This window comes from Biomphalaria glabrata, chromosome 13 (genome assembly GCF_947242115.1).
Source record: "Biomphalaria glabrata chromosome 13, xgBioGlab47.1, whole genome shotgun sequence".
NCBI lineage: Eukaryota > Metazoa > Mollusca > Gastropoda > Planorbidae > Biomphalaria > Biomphalaria glabrata.
In genome coordinates this window covers 34,575,188-34,600,753 of record NC_074723.1, presented here as the reverse complement: position 1 = coordinate 34,600,753, position 25,566 = coordinate 34,575,188, and the positions used below count along the sequence as shown (strand labels likewise).

Sequence of the window (25,566 nt, the reverse complement as noted above, 5' to 3'; positions counted from 1 at the left end):
TGTTCATTTTTAATTAATATAAAAAGAGTGAACTATAGATATTTGGATATAATTACTATTATATTGATTATAAAATAAATACTATTATTGGTTTATTAACATATAAAAAGCGAGACCTATTGTTATAGCGATAACAACGATTGGTCTTGTTTAAACCTCTAAGTAACGCACGTAATGCCCTTTAGCCCTCCCCCTCCGCGCACTCCAACTAAATGGAGAGGATTTGTGTGGTTTTTTATGACTATGAGTGTAAGCTAATCACAATTAGCAAGCCGGTTTAACTTAGATCCATTCATGTGTACCCAGTATTTGACCACAACACAGTGTTTCTGTCCACCATATCGTGCAGTACACCTGCAATTTTTTTGTATCACCAATTCTTTCAATTACCGGTATTTTTCGTTCTGATAAACGATGATAGTAAAATAGATCGAAAATCTACTGCCGAGGACTGGTGTGTCGACGGTTGAAAAGAAAATCTAAATCCACCAAAATGGAAAATGGTTGTGGCAAAATATGTAGGCCGCAGCTGGGACTGGTTACCCACGGGAAATACTGCATACCTAATTAATCTTCGGACTCGAAGACACACCTTATTATCAGTATATTGAACGAATTCCAACTGCTACATTAGTTTTACAATACACGTAACGTAACGTAATTCATTCAAGCGAAGCAGAACAGTGCATTGACCGGAAGTTAATATTTGTGATAACTTTTTTTTTTCATGTGTATTGTGTGAGACACGGGAAAAGCTTGACCTAGATCTAGATCTAGAATAGACCTACTTTGAGTGGAAGCAGACTTGTTGTTGTGTACTAATATTTCTTTTTCAATCATCTACTTTTTTTGGATAATTTAATGTGATTCAACTATTGGATATTCCTTACAACTTGGATTATTGAAATAGCACGGATTATTGGAGCAGATTGGATTATTTATTACTCAAAGGTAGGACTCTTCTTAGAATCAAAAATAGAAGAAAAAAACTAACATTGAACCTCGTAAGTTTAAAATTCATTTGCATGACTATCTTTAGATTCTAGATATATTGATCTAGATAGATCTAGATCCACTGACTTGTCGGGAGAGCGTGTAGATCTACATAAGGAGAATCAAGAACTAGATCTAGATCTAGATCTATTATCTAAATGTAGAGTAGGCAAGATACATAGAATCTACTAGCTTCTAGATCTAAATGATTTGTCTATAACAGTTACATTAAGTATTGATAAAATCTTACAAATAATGAAGAAATGATATAGACATACTCATTATAGGACAAATTTGTACAAATACTCCTTCTTTAAGTGCTATTAGAGCATGGAATGGGTTGCCTGAGCTAGCCAAGAAAACCAGTGACTTGGCAGAATTTAAGTCATTGGTTAATATGCATGAATAAATGCATGACGCGTCTGTATTATATATGATAAGATAAACTCTTAATGAGAGATTTATTGTAGATCTAGATATAGTCATATAGAGTCTAGATTCTAAATCGATTACTAGGTCTAGATCTTTTAGCATTTCTCGTTTGATGCTCAATGAAATAAAGATCTCTAGATCTACATCTACTAGATCTGTATATATCTATATATATCTATAGATATTTTTAGTCTATCTACTAGAATCTATATAGATCTTCTTCGTTCTCTAGATCTAATTTATAGCTAAAATGCAGAATATTTTTTTCTTCTATTTTTGTTCTTTTTAAAAATATACTCTAATGTATCTTACCCGTCCCAAGAAGTTTTAATTATTTAAATTACTAATTATTATACGCACGCACTTAAACACACATCAGGGTCGGCCTTTGGCATAGGCAAACAAGACAGCCGCCAAGGCCTTGGGGGGGGGGGGGGGAAGCTACAATTGGCGGGGGCATCGAACAGGACTTAAAACATTTTTAAAAGAAAAAATAGCAAAACTTGTGCCTAATCATATTGTTAGTGTGCACTAGCCTGACAAGGTTTTAAATAAATTGCTTAATTTTCTTTTTTTCTTTTTCGATTTCATATGGGGATACCAAATTCACTTAAGGCCTGCAATTATCTAAGGCCGGCCCTGTACATACACGTACATACATAATGCACTCTCACACACATACATACACTATGATGCTTAATCTCCTTAATCGTGCTGCAATTGACGTCTGCCACCGTAAGGTTGGAAAGAGCAATCCAATTAGCCGTAAGGTAAGTGAAACTCTCAGACATTCACAACAGTTGTTGCTGCATCAAAAGTTTCAAGCAATGATTGCACATACAACACCACAATATAGTCTAATATAGAAGTAAACTTTTAATGCCCATGTATCTCTAATAACCTTACCCCAATTTTTATGTTCTCTTCTGCATGTTTCTTTTTTTTTTCCTTTTGTTCTCTTTTTTTTTTGTTTGTGTTCAAATTCTCACGTTTTCACTTTAGTTTCATTCTATTATTGTGTTACATTATTAGTTTGAATGTTACATTTAAATCTTCAACGTCTCTTCAATCCTTTTGCCTAGAAATAGTTTAAAAAAATTTAATTATATTTTTCTGAATAATAATAATCCCCTCCCCAAATGTAACCTTTGTAACATATAATTTAATTTTTAGATTTAGATCTAGTAATTGAACATCAAAAAAAGAGTACTCTCGTGTCATAATTATTATTTTGCAATTTTTTGATACATAATCTAGAAAGATCTAGGTAATCAATCTATTTAAATGTACATAGATGATTAAAATCAACAGACATGAACTATTTCGAAAACTAAAGATAAGCCATTAATTTCTAAACTTTGAAAACTAAAGATAAGCCATTAATTTCTAAACTTTGAAAACTAAAGATAAGCCATTAATTTCTAAACTTTGAAAACTAAAGATAAGCCATTAATTTCTAAACTTTGAAAACTAAAGATAAGACATTAATTTCTAAACTTTGAAAACTAAAGATAAGATAAAGATCATTTCTTTTCTAAGACAGAAAAGGTTGATTGGAGCGACTTCTATTAGAGCTTGAATAAGAGTTGCGTATATAATATTTATCTGTGTGTGTGTGTGTGTGAATCGATCAATCATGGATAAGAATTAGTTTCCGGTTTCCAGTCTAGATATAATATATAAGTCTATGATTAGGACTTAAGCAGCTCTTTTATTTTAATTATGACTTTAGTAACTCGTACTATTTAGATTATAACTTAACTTTTTATTTAGATTATAGATAATTAAAATTATGGCTTTAGCAACTCTTTTTAGCTCAGGTTTTGGCCTAAGCAATGTCTGTCTCATTAATGCTTTACAATGTATTTCTATAATCACACGTGCATTTCATCTGACCAACACATTATTTGTCGATTTCTATCAGTTACAAGATGCAAGTAATTTTGATAGGAAATGTCACCTAACTTTAATAAAACATATTCTAAGAAGTATTTTCTATGGACGAATGTTTAAGAAAGGCAAATAGAGCTGCTATATAAATTTGCTTCTAAATATTTTTAAATTAAAAAAAAATTCAATCATAGTGTTAATGTTAAAATAAAATTTTGATGTGATAACTGTTCACATTTATTGTATAAATTTAGTGGCGCACGTGAAGGTCCTGACCTAAGTGTGATGAGTTGACATGCTATCACATTGTGGTGTACTTCTGTCTCGACCTAAGTGCTATTACTGCACACAATGTCATTATAGACTTGTGATGTTCGTATAGGTGGTTCTGATCTAAGTGTAACGAATTGACGCAATGTCATATTGTGTGGGCCAGCGATTTCCAGCATAGGGGCCTGGGGCTTTTTCCGGCCCACTTTGCCATTCTATCCAACCCAATGAAACATTGACCCACAGTGAATGAGTCTGCTGAAGCTCGCTAACCTTGGATTCGACTTCTACTTTTTTTTTTTTTGGAGGGGGGGGGGGATTGACCCATGAGTCGGTAATTATTTTTTTTTACCCACGTTCTAAAAATGTTTGGACATTACTGGTGTTCACTACAAAGGGGTCCCTGCTGTGATCCTTCCTGTAATATTTGTAAATATTGGTAAGAATAATTATCGGTATTGCCGCCTGTAAAACATACATGGAAATCATGGGAATGGCACCCACTCAAATCCAAAAATTTACAAGTCTAGCAACAAAATCCGGCTAATATATTTATGTCCCCTTAATTTGAAGGCAAAAAAATTGACACGCATCATCTCAATTTCGACACGCCTGGCTGCACACAGAATCAGAGAAGTGCAGACGGAACTCATGAACTGACACGTCTGGCCCAGCGGGTCATTCTCCTCTCACCCACTGACCCCCATTTCAAACAGACCACAATTGTACTCTTCATTTCAGCGGGAATAACATGCTATCATAATAATTGCAGTGTGGTGTGGACTATATCAACCCACATTACAGCGGTGGGAAGGAGGGTCCATCTCAGCTTCAAGTTCTATTTTTTTTTTTATTTGGTCCATTTTTTTTACTTCCAAATAGTCTAATGAAACCAAAGTTAAAATTTGCCTTTTGTTTTGTTTAAAACATTGTTTCTTTTCTTGAGGTATATTTTGAATTTTTTTTTTTATAAAGTGACAATTGGACCATGATTGAACTTGAGTTTAATGGAAAATGGCGGAGGTTCCCGTGATTCTCTCTCTCTTCTATACAAAATACGTAATCCATAAAGGCTGTCACGTGACGTGTTTTATCAATATTATCACGTGGCTAAATGTTGTTTGTTTACGATTGGTGAATGAGGTCCATTGTGTTCATCTTCAACCGCGAAAGAGGAGCTGTATATATCAAACCAGATTTTTATTTTATATAAATAATAAGAGAAAATAGAAAATAAACTAGCATCTTCTCTTATTATGTGTTATTTAGTACAATAAGTTATCTACAGGTGGACGTCATAGTGAAGGCAGTGGTCACATCTTCGCGAACGATAATATTTCTGATATATGCAACATATGTCTAGTCTGTTAGTGCGGTATGCGGTCTGGACTGTTGTTCGGTCGTCTTGATGGTCCAGGGTTCAAACCCTGCCCGCTGCCATCCCCCGTCGTCCTGAGGGAGGTTTGGACTTGGATGTCTATAATCGCCCACGCTGTAGAGTGTAATGACACACTAAAAAGATGCGTAGAAGTTTGGTTTTAATTGGGTTTTTCCGGAGTGACGTGGCGGAGGAAAAAAAAAAAGAAAGAAAGGAAAGAGAGAACCAACGGATAAGGACGAAGCACGACCGATATAGAAACGGCTAAGACTGAGTCCCTTTTTATTCATTCAATTGTTGAAGTTATCAGCTGGAGTTATTGAATCTATCTCTTGACTGTTCTGTTGATTGTGTCTAGTTCTAACTCGCATACAACATCTACATTTATCCACACATCAACAGGAATGGCGACTCCTCTCTGACTACAGGCTAGGTCGTCATCTTCGTAGTTTGCTAGATCTAGATCTACATCTGGATCAGTGGCGTAGCATCCATGGCGCGAAGGGGTTCAATGAACCCGGGCCCACGACCATTTAGGGGCCCAACACCCGATGGTGTAACAACCATGGGCCAGGGTCGGATTTACCTCTATGCAACATAAGCTCTAGCTTAGGGCCTCCAAGAAATATTTAGCAGTTACATACAATATTTAGACTTATATGGGGCCCCATATCTCAAATAGGTTAAGGCTTTTTCAGCTCTAAATACGGCACTGCATGGCGCGTAGGGGTTTCATATCACTTGGTCCCATGACTAATGACCAACTGTGGCCTGTCCTACACTGTAATTTTGTAACAAATGGTTCAAAATTTAAAAGTCTCCTTAAAATATCCTAAACGTCATATCAAATATCATATTAACTTCTAAACATTAACCCGTATTTTCACCTACAGTCATTGTAAGGAACTGCCTTCATCAGGTTTATTGTAGGTGACGGTGCGTTGGTGATGACCGTTGGGTCCCAAACTCCCATTATTTCTTTTTGTTCCTCTATGTTAATTAAACCGTTGATAGTTTTACCTTTTTTGGTGCTTTTTTTTAAAAGTAAGCATCCTTTTTGTTTTCATTTTTCTATTACCAGAAATCTATATATAGGCCTAGACTTAAAATTAGATATTAACTCTTTCTCTCCGTAATTATTTACCACATTCTGGTGGAACCAACGTTGGTATCATTAATTAGGAGAGAAAGAGTTAAACATGCAAAAAAGACATCATATTATGTTACTTACGAAAACGTTAAAGCTGATGACATTTTAGCTAATTACTTGACTGAATTAGGGAGGAGGCTTATAACAAAACTTTTTTTTAGATAGAGCGATAATTACATTTATCACGGAATAGTGTCTTTCACTTGAATGGCTGCCTTGTCGTCTAGTATGTGCACTGGACAGTCGTTCGGATGGTCTCGATGGTCTCGGGTTTATATCCTGACACAGCATCAATGTTGTTTGTTTTTTAACCGTATCGTCAAAAAAAGTATAGGCCTAATAATGACTTAACTTCAGCAACAAGCTTGCCAAACATACAGACCACATGAAAGACTGAGAACGGTGGATGATGCAAACAAAGAACACATTGAAGAAGTTGATAATTACTGGCTGAAAGTAATTAATCGCATAGTGAATGTTAGTTTTAACTTAAGCATGCAACAACCTTTCATTTAGTGGTCATCGCGAAGAGTGTCGGTTTTTGGTGACACAAGTAACAACGACAATGTCTTAGCAGTACATAAATTCTTAAGAAATCAAAAACATAAGCCTTTACCTCGACTCACAGGTTCAAAGATATAATAGACCTGTTGGGCAATGCATTTTTAGAAAAAAAAAAAACTAAAGGAGATCCAATTTGATATCATGATTTACAGCCCTCAAAGAGAATTACAAATTTTATTAAAATTGCATCTTCTGAAAATGTTTTGTGAACTCCAATGACGAACTACCCGAAGAAATTGTAATCAGAGAGTCATTTTTAGGTTTTCATATTTGTCCGAACCTTAAGTCTTCAGGTTTGACTGAACAAATACTCTAAATTAATAAAATATCACCATCTTTCTTTAAATTACTTACGATACCAAAGCCATGATGGTTTTCCAATATGAGTGGACAGTACAATAGCCTTCAGTTATTGTTTCAACAAAAGCACCCACGGGCGCATTATGTTCAGTGTGCTAACTAGTACTTAACCATGATCTTAAATGATTCTAGGAGAAGGACAACTCTGAATCCAAACCTCCGCTGCCTTGCGGCTATACACGGAGCGGGAAAGGCTTCGGGAGACAACCCTGAGGAAAAATCAGGAGCTGGTGAACCTAAAGGCAGACTGTGGCACACCGTGCTACAGCCTAGCAGAGCCTGCGGCGCTACTGATCCCAAACTGTATCGGATATTCCGTTCCTTTGATAACGTCAGCTGCGCGGAGAGGGTGGGAACTGCTGTGTGGGCGACATCGTTCCAACCATAAACAATGCCCAGGCTTTCGTCTCACTTGTGCGAGATGAACCATAGTCGTTCTAAGACTGAAGGAGGCCAATGATGATGATGGTACAAAGATGGCGGCGTGGTTCTTATGATTAGCCCCTCCACCAGATAAGCTACGCGTATCATTTTTATGAGCCTTGGACCAGAGCTTAGCAACGATGGTGCAGTACCGCACATCACGCCCCCGTGCCTGCGATGTACAAGCGAACAATGGGGGTCTATGTACTTATTACAGTAATACTAATAATCATAATAATAGTTTTATTTATAAAGCGCTGTTAACAACAACAACAACAACAACAAAAAGTGCTGTGGTAACATTACAAACACAAACACGAGAGCTAAAATGACAAACAAATCTAAACAAGTTTTAAACAGGTAAGTCTTGATGTTCTTCTTGAAGGTAGTTTAGTGTAATAAAATTAGGATGTTTCTTTAAAAAAACGAAGATGATTACTTTAGAATTAACTCTGCTAATTAGTGCTAAATATATTTTTTTTCTGTCTGACTCAGCTCGTTCCATGCACAAATGGCTCTAGGGAACAGAAAGCACTTGTATGATCTTGTCCTAGCATATAGAACAAAGAATTCGATAATCTCTAAGTCTATATGTGTATTTTTTAATTAATTTTTAAAAATGTTTTTTCTAAGTTTTAGTTCAGTTTTGTTTTTATGTTTTCTTGGTTAATTTACAATCTACTGTCCCGATGTGCGTCCATATGTAATGATTTTACTTTACAGGGTTACTCTAATTAAGTGTGGATATTTAGTAGTTGTAAACTTCAATGCTCTGTGTTCAGTCTGTTCTAGTTCTTTTTAGTAATGTATTTCTTTATTGAATTCAAGGGCCTTAAACAGGCAGCACATATTATTGTGTTTCATTTTGGTTTTACGTTGATGGTTGGATTTTGTGATTTATAGTTATGTATTACTTTTAAAGGACATACACTACCACTTGCTGTTACTAAATTAAAGGTGATTAAAAGTGAGTTTTATGTTCATTATTTGCTCCATAGTACATACAATACAATTAGCTAACGAACATGCACATACCAACAGGTGTAGGCGAGCTACTGAACACATCGTTATAATAAAGCACAAACAAGTCTTTTTAACAAAATCAACACACATTTTGTTTTTATTTTGCTGTAGAATGCGAGAAGACCTGGATTAAGAGAAAGTTTAACATTTTAAACAATGCTTTTTTCAACTCGCCATTCATTTTTTAAATACCAAAAGTGTTACATTTGTTTCTTTAATCATCTCCCTTTTCTTCACAATGCTCAAAATTTTAATTAAACACTGAATAAAAAATCATTACACGTCCGTCACCTATTCTCTTTGTATGAGTCTGTGAAAGTTTACACAAAAAATCTTCTTAGGGAAAACTATTCAACAACTTAAAAGGGAAGTCAGCACTCTGCGGGACTATTTCGTCCTTCTTGCTACGTCCTCATAGAACACGTGATCAGAGAGCACGGCGCAGGTTAACACGAGTGTCATCTGTCTGCTATACACTCTAAGACAGCGGTTCTCAACCTTTTTTGCTCGGCAACCCATTATTATAATTCCACACTCTGCCGCGACCCCCACCCACACAGCAATAGAAGAATAGACAATAACAATCCATATTTTCGATGGTCTTAGTCGACCCCTGGCAAATCGTCAATCGACTCCCAAGGGGGTCGCGACCCACAGGTTGAGAACCCCTGCTCTAAGAGCATGGCAAGCCCGTGGAGACAGGAGAAGAACGAGACGACAATTTGAATATCTTGGCGAGTGTCCCACCGCCAGCGCACCCAACAAACGAACTCACAAGTGCTTACGTCCCTCTGCTAGAAGAGGAAGAACATCAATAGCACACAGTGACCGGAAGTCCGAGGAGTCTTACAACACCGACAAGAAATTCTGTGGGTCGACAGAACTCACACCAACTCCAAACTGGAAAACAAAATGAACGAGAAACTCTCACCAGTGCTTCGTCCCAAGGGACATTACAAGAATATATAAATCACCGAAAGAGTTTGATCCATCAATTGTCTCATAAAAAATAAAATCCAATGATTTCCTCAACATTAAAACTCAAACAAAAGACCCCAAAACTACTTAACCCTTAAAGTGCTGAGCTGTCTTACAATGAGTACATACACAATGGAATTACAATTCTGATGTTCAGAGGCTAATCTACCACACGCGTTTTTAGGGTTAAGGAGATCTGCACTTTTGTCACCCTTGAGTAGTTCGAACTGAGTGCAGTGCTTCCTGCTCGATACTACCAAGGTTGTTGACAATCATTCCAGTATAATGCCAAAATTTATTTATGTAATTTTTTTTCGTACTGATTCTGTAAATACGTTTTGTAAGAAAATGCTCTTACACATTGTTCCTAGCTTCATGTTGTTACACAATCTTTGTATTTACTTATAACACAACTAGTATGTTGTCATGTTACAATGCGAAATGAATGAGTTTTAGTTGAAATTTAAAAAAAAAAGGTGGTAAAAATGAGTTTGATTAAAAAATGAAATAATCTTCATGCTCTTCATACACATACTTATATGAGTTCTGTACTATTATAGTAAACATATGGTTTCATTATATATACATTTTTGTAACACTAACAGACTTCAGAGGTTTCCTGATGATATAGGATGGAGGTCCTTTGTCTTGGGTCTTTATGGGAAAAATTGTTGCAAAAAGTAATGAATTTTAATAAGTCATAAGCCCTAAAATTCTTTTTTTTTTTTTTTTTTTTTTTGAATATTTGATTTGAGAAAATTTTTCAAGATTTATGTAAATTGACTTTGTCATCATTTTCTGGACCTTTGCTGCAGTCTACTTGACGTTTCATGATGGAATCATGGAGTGTGTTTTTGAAACTATTTCTTTGTATTATTATTGATATAAAATAATATATTATGTTTTTTCTTTTAAATAAAATTTTAAAAATTAAAAAAAAAATAAAGGAGGCCCAAAAAAGAGGCAAAAGCCCCAAAAAGAAGTGAAAGAAATACCCAAAAAAGAGGCAAGAAAAGAGGCCTATGGCCCAAGGATTCCTATGCTGAAAAAGCTAAAAATGAATAGCACAAATGCTGAAGTTTCCTAAAAAAAAATTACCTATTTTCACACACATTCGATTGCTCTCCACAATAATTAGTGCATGTTATATATATATATATATATATATATATATATATATATATAATTCATACAGACCCAGATTTTTACATTATTGGCTTATCATTTTTTTAATTAATTATATATGTTTACAGTCTGCATTTTTCACTTAATACAAAATTTATACAGAGCACACTAAATACAACATATATATATATATATATATATATATATATATATATATATATATATATATATATATATATATATATATATGCTTTTAAAACATTCATCTATTAAATTTTGTCACATATGTAGTCTAATACATCAACAGCCAGGGCTTTGTGTTTACGATATACAAAATTTAAAATACAAAATATGGAATTTTCGTAAGCAAAGTATTCCAATATACAATATAATACTCTTTATCTGCTTTTCAGCACCGTAAAAGCACATTTACAAGTTTAAGACTTTGTTATTACGCTTGTGGAACTAAAACAAAGACCTTTTGCTTTGTTCAGGTCCGGGTCTCAGATGTGTGTATATGAAGGAAACCCTTAATTCAATGGCTTGTGGCTAGAACCGTAAACAATCAAACCTAGTTGCTTTCGAGTGCTAACTAACCCCTACACCAGCGGACCATAAAGATCTAGGATTGACATTTTTTTAATATAATGTAACTTAGTTGGTTATTTAGTATTAAGTTTATATTCCTCTAGATCGATACCTTTTCAGTCAAATATCAACAACCCTGAATATCAAGCGATTAAAAAAAAATCGCCCGATGACGTCATTAAAAAGGGGACACTATCCATACAAATGATACTGTTGGTTAAGACTCGGCATAAGTTGTCTCTACTGTTGTACATGAACATTCGTTTGCTAATGACAGATTCATCTGATTAATCAATACTTGGATGTGTCTGCCTCAATAACAGTTTCTACTGATGTCCTAGGTGGACCGCTCCTGTTTCTTCTTTAGCTTCAACTACTGTTTATACTGGTACGCACCATATGAGGCCTTGTAGAAGTAGAGTTGTAACGATATTTTAAAAAAACAACAACACGCATATACAAATGGAACAAAAAGTTAGCCCAAGAAGACTGATCATTGAAATATTAAATAAAAATGGACATTTGTTTAGTAACACTTACCAGTATTTACAAAGACAGATCAATGTTTTATCAAGCATTCTCAAAACAGTATAATTATTACATATAATAAAAAAAAAAAAGGTTAGCAAGATAATAATAATAATAGCCTTAAAAAAAGCGCTAGTTTCATGCTTATAACATGTTCAAGGGCGCTATGGTCCAATCCCATTTGTGGACCAGTTGGATGGGGGTAAAGGGGTATCTGGGAGAAGGTTTTCCGTGCTGCCTTTAGGCGTTCAGTAAACACAAATTGCTCGAGTCGTGTGTCGAAAATCGAGCTCCCTTCAAAGGTAGCCGGGCCGAGCCAAGTTCAAATGTGCTTAGCCTTTCGACCACACTTCCCACAACAATGCTGCCTTTAGATGCCAATCAAACAAATGTTTATATACACTTAACAATAGTAGATAAATTAAGATAACTAAATGGTTAAGAAAACACACTGTATTCAATTATAACAATGATAAAACTCTTACATGTTTTAGACAGTAACCCACAGAAAATAATATTCAAATACATAATAAAATAACAAGTCTAGACGCAGTCTATTCAAGTGAGACCTAAACATTGACAAGTTCCAATCTAAGACCATGCGGTCTGTAGAGCAATAGATGTAAAGATCATCTGTTGATGAGGGTGAAATGCGGCCAACACAACGATCAATTCATTTATCAATAGTTCAATTCATTCATTAATAGTTCAATTAATTCATTAATAGTTTAATTCATTCAATAATAGTTCAATTCATTCATCAATAGTTCAATTCATTCATCAATAGTTCAATTCCTTCATTTATAGTTCAATTCATTTATTAATAGTTCAATTAATTCAATAATTGTTTAATTCATTCATCAATAGCTCAATTCATTTATCAATAATTCACTTCATTCATCAATAGTTCAATTTATTCATTAATAGTTCAATTCATTCATTAACAGTTCAATGACAAAAGTAACAAGAATATAAATGTTAGTATTGAGCTTTAGCGCTAACGCAATGCGCTCCAGAACTTTAGGTAGTACTGTTCAGAATTGAATGGTTTAAGAAAGATCACTTAAACAAATAGCCATTCGAAAATTAAAATTCTCCTAATCATGAGACGAACATAGCACGTCTGCTGCCTGCTGTCGTGAAGCATCTACGCAACATTTGCCCTCATGTATGCCTATATGTTAGTAGAATTTGTTTAAACACTTGTTCGTTACAAAAATGACATGCTAAGTCTTTTGTTAAATTTTGTCAATGTAGTCACCCTATTTACTTTTGAAATGGAGATTGTTTAAAAAACAAGATTACAATCTTAAAACTGTTTTTTTTTTATTTGCATAGTTTAAAAAAAAAAGCAAACATTAAAATCAGGTAGTTTTAGTAGTATATATTAAATATATACCAGGATATTTGCATTTCTGGTTATAAAAAAGTAGATTGAGTAGTAGTATCTCTAACTGAATTGTAAGAAATTGTCCGAACTGTAAAAATTTCCATCTCTGTTTCAATATTTCTGTTTAAATTATCTGTTTCCAATTTAAACATCTTCCTCATGAGTCCTAATGCGCTTTCCCACTTTACCTTCAACGATGCCTTAAAGTTTGGGCATCTAAGTACATAAGTGAAAAAATTTGATAAGTGGGAAAGCGCGCGGAAGCCGTTAGTGATACAAAAGATGATAAGTAGAGGAGGCACACTGTAAAAAGAACAGTGGTGGCTTCTAATTTCTTTTTTTTGATACGTTTGAGGTGATTGGAGTAAACAGCCCTATCTGGAATTGTTCTATCAATCTGTTCCATGTGTCGGTAATGTCTCTTGAGAACTAAGTAGATGTTTGAGTAAAAAAATATGAGGAAAAAGAAAACTACACAATGGAGAATCGGGAAGATGTAGCCGGTGTATACTCTTGGATCTGTTTTAATGAAGAAAAGTGAACTGAAAATGAAAGGTAAAATCCAGTTTAAGGAAAGGCTTATCACCGCCACTCTTGTTCTGGCCAACCTGATATGTACCAAAGGGTGGACGAATAGAAGCCAACGTTGTATTGACATCAGCAAAATGTTTCCATAAGCCAGAAATGTGTGACTAAAAGAGAAGAATGTAATCACATTGTTCTCAGATATCGAGAACGTGTTGTCTATGTCATAGAAATACACTGTCAACGATGTGAAGGCATAAATGGCGTCTGTTAGGGTGTTTGACAGAATGTAGGAAACATTTATACACTTCAGTTTCGGGGTCGAAAATATGATGTACATTGTGAGTAGATTACATAGTAAGGTAAATGAGTATACTGCACCAAACAGACTGTCAATCAAAAGCCTCCAATACTCTCGATTCATTGCTATTGATTGTGATACTAGTGATTAAGTGTGTAGTCTTTGGGCGCAAAAGTACGACACAATGTTGGAGCTATTTAAACACGGTTGCTCAATGCAACTAGATCACAAGGAATCATGCTTTATTTTACTGATTTATCGTCTCCAAACATGAGGGGAAATACATTGTCTCCCTTTTCAATGATAATTAGCGTTCAATTTCCTCTGCTGAGAGTGCATTTAAACTTAAATTTCAATGTTCCTCCCCTTTCTCGTGGTTCCTTTTCAATGCTGTTTTTAAAGTTCAGAATCTGTGTGTCTCTTGTGTCTTGGCTTAAATTCATAGCACTGATCTAAAACAAAAACAAAATAAAAAACAACAGATACTAAAAAATGTAGTTAAAATTTTGAATATTATAAAGAAAGTTAAATTACTTTGGTTAATTATATCATTAAAGTATTTGACTTTTATCTGTATCAACTATACAGAGAGCTGCCTGATCTGAAAACCACTTCAAAACTTCATCTCAAATACAGGATTACTGATCTGAACCCTCCGACATGTAAAATGAGAACGAAGAAGAAGAAGAAGATCTGTATCAACATAATGCTGCTATAGTGTATGCTGCTCTAATGTACGCTTCTCTAGTGTATGCTGCTCTAGTGTATGCTGCTGTAGTGTATGCTTCTCTAGTGTAAGCTGCTCTAGTGTATGCTGCTGTAGTGTATGCTTCTCTAGTGTATGCTGCTGTAGTGTATGCTGCTTTAGTGTATGCTGTTCTAGTGTATGCTGCTCCAGTGCATGCTGCTCCAGTGCATACTGCTCTAGTGTAATCTTCTCTAGTGTAATCTGCTCTAGTGTATGCTGCTCCAGTGCATGCTGCTCCAGTGAATACTGCTCTAGTGTATGCTGCTCTAGTGTATGCTGCTCTAGTGTATGCTGCTCTAGTGTATGTTGCTCTAGTGTATACTGCTCTAGTGTATGCTGCTCTAGTGTATGCTGCTCTAGTGTATGCTGCTCTAGTGTATGCTGCTCTAGTGTAATCTGCTCTAGTGTATGCTGCTCTAATGTACGCTTCTCTAGTGTATGCTGCTCTAGTGTATGCTGCTGTAGTGTATGCTTCTCTAGTGTATGCTGCTGTAGTGTATGCTTCTCTAGTGTAAGCTGCTGTAGTGTATGCTGCTCTAATGTACGCTTCTCTAGTGTATGCTGCTCTAGTGTATGCTGCTGTAGTGAATGCTTCTCTAGTGTATGCTTCTCTAGTGTATGCTGCTCTAGTGTATGCTGCTCCAGTGCATACTGCTCTAGTGTATGCTGCTCTAGTGTATGCTGCTCCAGTGCATACTGCTCTAGTGTAATCTGCTTTAGTGTATGCTGCTCTAATGTACGCTTCTCTAGTGTATGCTGCTGTAGTGTATGCTTCTCTAGTGTATGCTTCTCTAGTGTATGCTGCTCTAGTGTATGCTGCTCCAGTGCATACTGCTCCAGTGCATACTGCTCTAGTGTATGCTGTTCTAGTATATGCAGCTCTAGTGTATACTGCTTTGGTATAAGCCTCTCTAGTGTACCTGTAGCGAGCGGGTCGAGTGTTTATTCTCAAATGAGCGTGCCGTGCCTTCTGTAACATTAACAGATGATCGCGTTGAAACGTGTAGTCTTTGAAAGAGAGCAGTATTCTTAGTTTCATAAGCTGAGACGAGTCCGAACAGAAGTTTAGAGGCAGCTGCGAGTAGGAGACGGAGGGGGGGGGGGAGAGTTGCTTGGCGAGCACTCCAGCGTGATAATTAGGTAGTCCTAGTCCAGTTTACACTTTGGACACCGCTCAAAAGTTGTTTCCTTTTTCGGCATTGTAGAGAACTATGATAAATGATGACGCCACTGCAATGAGGGTGTGGAATGGGTGACTTCATCCTGTAGGAAAATATCTAGGCTTGCACTAGAGTGGACAATATTTTGTGAGTGTGTGTATGTGTGTGAGAGAGAGAGAGAGAGAGACAATGACGTAGCTAGGAATTCGCCATTGTTTGGGGTCTGGGAGGGGGGGTTGACATGCTTGGAGGCACCTGGATTTTGCGTAATAATTAATATTTAATTTAAAAACAAAATTTCGAACACTCATTTGAGGCCCACCCCCATAAGCGGGGGCCCTGAGTTCTTTTCAAAATCTCCCCCTCCTCCCCCAACCCTAGCTACTCCACTGGAGAGAGAACTGGTCTAGGCCCAGATTAGGCTAATTATGTAAGTGGACTTTCCGATTCACTTTACGTTATCCAAGGGACTTGGTCTCGTCACAAAATGATCAAACTGTCAAATTATTAATCCGTCAAATATTATAATACATAGCATCCCATTTAAAAGTAACCCATTGAACTCTTTGTATGACTAACATTTTTTTTAAATTAGATCTTTACCCAACGACTACTTCCGTTGACAAATTTAAAATATACCACAACATATTATTGTGTCTTTTATATTATGTAAACATATTGAGCGTGAAATGAAAGAGTGAGAGAGAGATTAATATATTTAAAAGTTTATCGCATTCTTTGTATACCATATCTTAAATAATCTATATGTAGATTTAAATATTTATAAAAGTAATAAATAACATGTAAGTAAGTCTTTATGTTATTTATGAGATGAATTCGTGTAAGTCAAAGAAACAATTTAACGTAATTAAATTAATCACAAATACTCACATCCACAAGATAATTGTTTCAACTGCTTTCTAGTCTTCCAATACTTGAACAGGTAGAACAACTGATACTTAAGTACAGGCTAATGTTCAGACGGGCGACTGGGCACAAGGTGATCCTGCAGTAGCATTTATTGCAGACGTTCCAGCCCCTAACCAACCTCTCCAGCTGTGTGTGTGGGTGTGGAGTAGGAGAAAGTGTGTGAGTCTGAGAGTGTCATGTATGTGTGTTAAGACAAGAAGTTGTCTTTTATTCAACACTTAATTCAATCGCGGGCCGCTCATTGAGCTATCTATGGCAGACTTCCAACTTTTGACCATGTGCACCTGTGTGTCACACGGGTTTTAAAACGTCAAACTGCAGCCAGTCAAAAAAAACAAAAAAAAAACAACAACAACAAAAAACAAATAACAAACAGACTCTGTTTCAAACAAAGTCTTAGGCATAGTAGGTACTATTTAGGTAGACAATGCAAGTCAAAAGTCATAGTATCAGAGTGAATTTAAGATCACCAGTTACAAAGGTTTAAAAAGTTTTCAGCAATATATAAACAGGTCACTGACCCAGAGAAGTATATTTCTCAATGTTCCAGACAAACATTTATTTCTGTTGTCGCCATTGCGGGACTTCAGAGTAGACAGTTGCTATACTTACTGCTAAAGAAATGCTAATTTAAAAGAAAAATCATCTTTACATAACAATACTGTTACAATACTATGTGTAAATCTTACGATGCTCTGTTGTTAGATAAACAATCAATAATTTCATTAAAATCCATTTTTTACGCCACATTATAAAAATTGATAAATTAGTGGGTCCTAAATTTGATATTGTTGATCGTGAGTTACTTTCATCAAATTTTGTTTATGAATCATGGTGGTAATATTCTAGACTGAATCATCAAGCCGGTATTGAAAAAAAAATAATCAAGGGCTCAACAAGTCCTTGTTTCGGAAATTTGGAAGCCTCTGAAGAAACTGTCCCACGCCGTTGAACCTTTTTTCGCTCCAGACGAAATTCGTTTTGGTCGATGTCACTCGGATCACTATCGAGATTGATTTTGATCTGAGGATTGAATATTTAGGAAGGAGATACAAATGTGAATTTATCTGCCCGAACAGAGTGATCATTATATGGACAATTCTCTTGGGGGAATTATACCTTTCCCTTCGTAGCTCTTTTTTCTGTGTTAATAATTTGTTGTTGTTGTTGTTGTTTTTCTGCCTGGCATCTTTTTCTAATGGATTCTGAACTAATCCCTAGATCTGAACTAATCCCTAGATCTGAGCAAATGCTTTCAACAACGGTATGTTTTACATAATTCGGATGTTCCTTCAGAGTTGAAGATAGTTTACTTCCTAGTCCAAACCTCCCGCAGGACGACGGGGGGATGGGAGCGGGCAGGGTTTGAACCCTCGACCGTCGATAAATCCGAACGACAGTCCAGCGAGCAAACCGCACGACCAGGCAGCCACCGGTAGTACTGACGGCTTCAGTGATGTCCTCCCGGCTAGTCGATTAACTCAAGAAAATATTAAAAGAAATTTAAACAGACGCACAATAGACAGTGAGATTCATAAGAAACGAATATTCACAATTGATTGCGGTAACACCTTTTCAAAAACACCTTTTAAAAACCATTAAAAAGTTTTAAATTCAAAATTTTTATTTCTACAATTAATTTGTGTGTGAAATTGTGTATCGGAAAGTGCCGGGTACTTGAAGTAAGCTAGTCCTAAAACAAAATACACAGATCTTGGGTAAAAGACTCATCAATTAAGGTACCGTAAATGTGCAGTTTCACGCTCTAGTTTCAGGTCTTTACTTTTTATAATCTCTATTGCAGGGGTTCTCAACCTGTGGATCGCGACCCCCTTGGGGGTCGATTGATGATTTGCCAGGGGTCGCCAATGACCATCGAAAAATGGATTGTTTTGTCTACTTTTCTAATGCTGTGTATGTGAGCAAGGGGGGGGGGGTCGCGGCAGAGTGGGGGATTTTAAAATGGGGTCGCCGAGCTTAAAAGGTTGACAACCGCTGCTCTATTGGGTTTTATCCCAACTGCTCGTACTTTTGTGCAGAATTGTTTTCTCTATCAGGCACACTTAAAATTATAGCATAAAAATGTCAGTTTAATTTAAAAAGGGAACTAAAAAATACAAAAGATATATAAGAAAAAAAAAGTACTTCCTGCCCAATTTATGATTCTAGTTTTCAATCAAAGAAACGAAACGCATTAGTCCAACAAAGCCCATTATAGCTTAACATGTAATGTTGTATATCAAAAGACTCATACTTAATGAGAGAAAGTGTTTGTTTTAAATGTATTTCAGTTTTAGAGCTGTTATATATATATATATATATATATATATATATATATATATATATATAATCAGGGCCGCCGCGAGGGTTGTGGTCGCCTGCGTGCGAAATTAAAAAATGCCGCCCCCCCTTACTTTTTTTTTCGATGTTTAGAATCGAAATTAACGTAATGGAATTTCAATACAAACAGTCTGTTGTGTTTTGTTATTTTTCGGAAATAGTGTTCCCTACATAATTTTTAAGCGTTGTCAAAAATTCTTCCTGGAGATAGAATTGGAGATGCGGCAGGTTTTAGCTCTAGTAGCCAAGGGGTATGATTTCGGGGCTGGGCCCTGTCGCTGAGCATAATCTGGCATTTTCAGAAATTCTTTCTCTTTGCGCCTACAGAGCCTTTTTTTTCTCGCAATAAGAAGAGAGAATATTTTAAAAGGCCAATATTAAAAATGTTTTTCTTTTCGAGCGGACTTTTCATCGTAGTGAAAAAAAAAAAGTTGAGGATTATATTAAGTCTAATAATATAGAGGCAACCCTGGACAAAAGTATTATGCGAGGACACATAGGTTCATATAACACACGTACGTCTATAATGGGAGTGATCTTTTTATGATCATCTTCGAAGAAAGAAAGATGTTTCTGTCGCGGACCTTTATTTCTTACAAAAATCGTCACTATAATGAAGTGCAATAGTCGGAAGAAATTCGACCATTCTGAGATAAATAAAAGTAACGTTGGAATAATGATTTGGCCGCCCCCCAAAATACGGCCGTCTGCGTGCGATGCACACGTTGCACAATAGGTAGCGGCGGCCCTGTATATAATGCAACAATGAATGCATATTTTAATGCTTTTTCTCCTCATTTCTTGTATTTCCTGATCAATGCCGGGAAACATTTCTGTTGCTCTATGAGTTTTCATAAGCCTATCATCATCTGGACTTGATTGCTCTTGACCACGTAATAGTTTATCATCTTCATGCAATTGAGAACCTGACGTACAAGTTGTTGTTCGTTGATTTCTCTGCATCAACTCTCGTGGAGCTTCATTCTGTTGCTTGACATCATGTGCTTTTGACGTTTTCCTTTGCTTCAATTAGTTTCAAAGCAATAGATGTCTTCATACCAAGTCATATTTCGTTCTTGGTCATACTGTCGCAATCATCAATGGTGCCTGATGTCAAAATCTAAGATGGTGCTAGATATCACGTTCAATCTTGATTGTGGATGTCAGATGTCAAGATCTATGAAGATGCTATGATGAATGTCACGTTGTAGATTATCTTGATCTGTATTACACCATCAATGATCGTGATCGCCGAGGATCTTGAAATAATCTTTCAATAAGATAATCGTATAAAAGTAGCTGGATCTATGTTGATAATACGATCATTCAGAATGTAGCCAATTGATAAGAGGATCATCTAGATCTAGGAGTTACTATTTGACAACAAGATCTAAGTACGTTCTATATTCAATAAAGAAACTTCTCTTCGTCTAAAAACAATTACTTTAATTCAGAACTTGAATATCAGATGTTCACAAAGAAAATATATATTCTCAATTTCACGTGACATACAAGTTAGATGTTATCACTACAAGTTCAAACACACGACTAAAGTCCAACTAGCTTTTGCCGGGCTCTCAAGCGTCATCACGTGATCAACAACTCTACTCTGCAAGACCAACCAATAAATGCAGCCCAACATAATAATTAATATTTTGAAACCAATGAAATTCATTAATTACATGCTTGGTTTTTTCCCCAGCTAGGGTCAAGTTCTGTCGGCAAGCTAACAGAAACTGTTACCATATATGGATATAGTGTACGTGACACATACAAAATAAAAAGAAAAACATGTATATATTTTCTATACAGTCGTTTACCCCAGCAGTAATCTCGTTTCTTTGATCACATACAGATCCTCTTTGACTTCCACATCGTGGACTGTGACCTATATAACTCACTTCAGTTCTAATGCCTCCTCCCCTAATGCTTGTAGGATAGTATTTGTGTGCTTTATCTGACTATCAGTTTTTAAAGTGTTCCAGGTTGACCCTGTTATGACATTAACGTGTGCTCCTGTGTCAATCTTCATTTAAACTATTTTTTTTCCTTAATATCGACATCAACCATCCAAACTTTGACATTGTTGTCATTTCCAAAAGCCACAAACCACAACTCATTTACTTGGCTTGCTTGACTTTCATCTTATAGTGAATCAACAGCGAAATAATTACTTTTGCGGCATGTCTGTCCAAATGCTGTGCAATTGTATTTTCTATGAGATCTACCACAAGATCTGCAATCTGTAATGATACTTGTTACATGATACTCTGCCATTTTTTTCTGTGAGCTTTTGACTGGCTTTCTATCTTCTGTCTTCTTTAATTTATTAGCAGCATCCACATGTAGTCCTTTCATATTTATCATTTGGTTCTGGGTATGCTCGTCCGCACGAATTATGCTTGATGCTTTCTCTAAAGTTAAGTCTACATCTCTCAGAAGTCTCTCACTCGATCCAACTGTGTGCCACATACCAATCGATCTCTGATAAGTTTCTCTTGAAAAATACCTCTTCAATATAAAAAAAAGCAAATTACACACTAAAATTCTATAAGCGTAGCCAAGCCATGGGGAGTTTTGAGTAAAAATCCCTCTCCTCCAGAGGGCTTTTTTTAAAATGTTTAAAACCCCTCCAGATGGTTTTGAGTTTAAAATCCCCCTACAAAGAATTTTGAGAATAAAAACCTCTCTCCTCAATATTATTTTAAAGCAAACTACAATCACCAAATTCTATGAGCGTAGCGAAGGGGGTTTTGAATTTGTAAAAAAAAACCTCCAAATTTTTTAGTTTAAAATCCCCCAACAGATTGTTTTGACGATAAAACTTCCATTTTCGATATTCAATCTAAAACAAACTGCAGTCACCGAATTCCAAGAGCGAACACAAGAGAGGTTACAAATTTCTACCAGTGGCGGGGCTCCATTAATAAAGTGCAGTGAATAGTCATCTGCCGAAATTGAAAAAGACTAAATGTTACTCAACAAAGATGGCTCAGACGGGTTTAAGGAGTCAGTTATAGAGATCGGGTCTCAATCAAGGAAATCCAATGCCGAACGGAAAGTTGACCCTTTAGTAAGGTTGTGACAGAGCGTCACATGAGGTTTGCGTGTACATGTTCTCCTAGACAAAATGAATTACGCATTATAAGAGTTGGGAAGACATTCTAGTACAACTTGGCGCCAAACTTTCACCTAGGTCCTCAGAGCAGGTGGTGTCACAACTATCTACGTAGTTGTATAGTAACATTGTTCTTAATCTATTAGCGCCGCTTTCATCAATATTGATGACGTCATTTTTTCAGTATATTTTCTTTCTTGTGTAGTAGGGGATATCCCTTTTGTCGCTTCGTCATAATTTTTTATGACGTAAACTTTCATCTGAGATCGTTTGGTGCATTCACGCCATGTTGCCCCATGTTTGGTGTATTCACGCCATGTTGCCCCATGTTTGGTGTATTCACGCCATGCTGCCCCATGTTTGGTGCATTCACCCCATGTTGCGAGACTGAAGCAGGCTCTATTCTGTTCAGCTCTTGATTTTCTCCTTGTGTACACTATTGGATAGCCTTATCGTTGAGCTTGGTAGATATTCTTAAAGGATTATCTTGACCACAGTTTAGGGTGAGTTTTTATTTGACATTGTATTTTTTTTAATATGGATTCGTTCGTATTCGTATTTTGTAATTAGATTAAAAGAATCTGTTCTTTATCTTTCTATAGGGTCTCAGTTTTAGGTTTCAGGACTGAGGTTGTCATTTCTGGTTTTCTGTCTGATGTTTTAAGTTTGATTTTCGAGTCTGAGGATCCAGATTCCAGATTTCTACATTTATTCTTGGCGTGACATTGTTGCATCGGGAGTTGTGGTGCTACCCTGAACTGCAGTGATCTACATTGTTGATGAACATTTAATGTGTTACCATGAACATTTGAACACGAAGTGCGCTGAACTTACATGGATGAACTTACAAGGATGAACTTATATGGATAAACTTACATGGATGAACTTACTTGCATGAGCTTACATGGATGAACTTACATGGATGAACTTACATGGATAAACTAAACATGGATGAACTTACATAGATGAACTTACATGGATGAACTTACATGGATGAACTAAACATGGATGAACTAAACATGGATGAACTAAACATGGATCAACTAAACATGGATGAATTTACATGGATGAACTTACATGGATGAGCTTAACATGGATGAACTAAACATGGATAAACTAAACATGGATGAACTAAACATGGATGAACTTACATGGATGAACTAAACATGGATGAACTTACATGGATGAACTTACATGGATGAACTAAACATGGATGAACTTACATGGATGAACTAAACATGGATGAACTTACATGGATAAACTTACATGGATGAACTAAACATGGATGAACTAAACATGGATGAACTTACATGGATGAACTTACATGGATAAACTTACATTGATGAACTAAACATGGATGAACTAAACATGGATGAACTAAACATGGATGAACTAAACATGGATGAACTTACATGGATGAACTAAACATGGATGAACTTACATGGATGATCTAAACATGGATGATCTAAACATGGATGAACTAAACATAGATGAACTTACATGGATGAACTAAACATGTATGAACTAAACATGGATAAACTAAACATGGATGAACTTACATGTGTGAACTAAACATGTATGAACTAAACATGGATGAATTTACATGGATGAACTTACATGGATGAGCTTAACATGGATGAACTAAACATGGATAAACTAAACATGGATGAACTAAACATGGATGAACTTACATGGATGAACTAAACATGGATGAACTTACATGGATGAACTTACATGGATGAACTAAACATGGATGAACTTACATGGATGAACTAAACATGGATGAACTTACATGGATAAACTTACATGGATGAACTAAACATGGATGAACTAAACATGGATGAACTTACATGGATGTACTTACATGGATGAACTTACATGGATGAACTAAACATGGATGAACTAAACATGGATGAACTAAACATGGATGAACTAAACATGGATGAACTTACATGGATGAACTAAACATGGATGAACTTACATGGATGATCTAAACATGGATGATCTAAACATGGATGAACTAAACATGGATCAACTAAACATGGATGAATTTACATGGATGAACTTACATGGATGAGCTTAACATGGATGAACTAAACATGGATAAACTAAACATGGATGAACTAAACATGGATGAACTTACATGGATGAACTAAACATGGATGAACTTACATGGATGAACTTACATGGATGAACTAAACATGGATGAACTTACATGGATGAACTAAACATGGATGAACTTACATGGATAAACTTACATGGATGAACTAAACATGGATGAACTAAACATGGATGAACTTACATGGATGAACTTACATGGATAAGCTTACATGGATGAACTAAACATGGATGAACTAAACATGGATGAACTAAACATGGATGAACTAAACATGGATGAACTTACATGGATGAACTAAACATGGATGAACTTACATGGATGATCTAAACATGGATGATCTAAACATGGATGAACTAAACATAGATGAACTTACATGGATGAACTTACATGGATGAACTTACATGGATGAACTACACATGGATGAACTAAACATGGATGAACTTACATGGATGAACTAAACATGGATGAACTTACATGGGTGAACTTAAATGGATGAACCAAACATGGATGAACTAAATACGGATGAACTTACATGGATGAACTTACATGGATGAACTAAACATGGATGAACTTACATGTATGAACTTACATGTATGAACTAAACATGTATGAACTAAACATGGATGAACTAAACATGGATGAACTAAACATGTATGAACTAAACATGTATGAACTAAACATGGATGAACTTACATGTATGAACTAAACATGTATGAACTAAACATGGATAAACTAAACATGGATGAACTTACATGTGTGAACTAAACATGTATGAACTAAACATGGATAAACTAAACATGAATGAACTAAACATGGATGAACTTACATGGGTGAACTTACATGGATGAACCAAACATGGATGAACTTACATGGATGAACCACATGGATGAACTTACATGGATGAACTTACATGGATGAACTTACATGGATGAACTTACATGGATGAACTAAACATGGATGAACTCACATGGGTGAACTTACATGGAGTCGTTGTCTTGAAATATTATTGTGGACAATATTACTGAACCCTATTAAGTTAATGTCATTATTCTTGTTGAAGATGAAAAGGCCCAAAAGGAGGAACTTGAACGATGGAGAGAAAGAGAAGCTGTTGAAAGTAAAAAGAGGCAAGAAGAGTCGGAATTAGCGAAACTTAAGGAAAGTCTCGTGAAGAGGAATGAAAGAAATTTTTGTTACGTCTGATCAGAAAGAAGGGGAAGTGAAGGCATAAGA

The 25,566-nt window shown here is 35.8% G+C and overlaps 1 protein-coding gene across 1 annotated transcript in view; it reads left to right on the top strand.

Moving 5' to 3' along the window:
- The first annotated feature begins 803 nt into the window (after positions 1 to 803).
- LOC106061491 (perlucin-like protein) overlaps positions 804 to 25,566 on the top strand; it is a 79,080-nt gene continuing 54,317 nt past the window's right edge. Inside the window, exon 1 of the mRNA XM_056009132.1 lies at positions 804 to 951. The gene's annotated coding sequence lies outside the window, so the exon portion shown is untranslated. The remainder of the gene's footprint in view (positions 952 to 25,566) is intronic.